The sequence below is a fragment of the Giraffa tippelskirchi genome, chromosome 1 (genome assembly GCF_054371585.1).
Source record: "Giraffa tippelskirchi isolate mGirTip1 chromosome 1, T2T-mGirTip1v1.2.pri, whole genome shotgun sequence".
Classification (NCBI taxonomy): Eukaryota; Metazoa; Chordata; class Mammalia; order Artiodactyla; family Giraffidae; genus Giraffa; species Giraffa tippelskirchi.
In genome coordinates, this window is record NC_137275.1 from 183,528,782 (window position 1) to 183,529,923 (window position 1,142).

Consider the following 1,142-nt stretch of genomic DNA (forward strand, 5'->3'; position numbering starts at 1 on the left):
CTCTGCATAGAGTTGTCATTCTACTAGAATCATGCAACAGATCTGTCTAATAACCATCTGGCTGTTTACTGTCAGCACTTACCCTTCAGCAGCTGTTAAGTAGGAGATTCACTTGTACAGATGTCATTCCAAAGCTCACTTTTCTAAGGCAAGAGGCATTAGGAATGGGAGTTGTTTAGTTAAGTTGATGAAAGATGGACCCCATTATGCTGCCATCTGTGTCACAGGGCTTGATGCAATTCTTCTGTGCTCATCTGTTGATTTACAGACATTAATATTGTTTGACAACTGCTTAGTGTCAGAAATAAATTATTGGCTCATTTTTTAACTTAAGTGTTGTTGATTCAAACATGCAAACATATTCGTACATCTCTTATATGTTTAAAAAAAGTGACCACTTTAACTGAACATCTGCTTGGAAAAGACCCTATCACCTGCACAGTTAATGCTCATTCCTACTGATCATCTCAAGTGTCACTTCCTTTGGTGCTTGGAACCATACAGAGATTAGCAGGGTCCCTGTGCAAAAATGGCATGCAAATTCATGAAGCATTCCATATTTTATCACAGATTAAGAGAACAAACTTATGGTTACCAGAGGGAAGGGTGTGGGGAAGAGGGATAGATTGGAACTGACATGTATACACTACCATATTTAAAATGGATGACCATCAAGGACCTACGATAGAGCACAGGAAACTCTGCTCAACACTCTGTAATAACCTAAATGAGAAGAGACTTTGCAAAAGAAGAGATATATGTATATGTATATGTATAACTGAAACACTTTGCTGTGCACCTGAAACTAATACAACACTGTAAAATAACTACAGTCCAATATAAAATAAAAAAAATTTAAAGTATCACTTCCTTTGGGAAGCCCTTCCTGCCTCTACTGGCTAGATTTGAATTCCTCTGTAAAATCTCAGAGAATTGAACTTCTTTCCTTCAGACCATTTACTTTAGAATAAGACAAGTTGCTCATAATTGTCTTTATTTAATTATGTCCTCTTTACTATACTTTGTCTTCATTAAAAAAAATAGACTGATATATTTTCCCTCTCTATGAAGTTTTCCATTTTTATTACAGGGATGCTAATAGAGTGGGTACTCAATAAAATAAAAAAATACATATGTATATA

The 1,142-nt window shown here is 35.5% G+C and overlaps 1 pseudogene; it reads left to right on the forward strand.

The window, feature by feature from the left end:
- Positions 1 to 469: 469 nt before the first annotated feature.
- Positions 470 to 564, forward strand: LOC145521757 (U6 spliceosomal RNA; annotated as a pseudogene).
- The last annotated feature ends 578 nt before the right edge of the window (positions 565 to 1,142 follow it).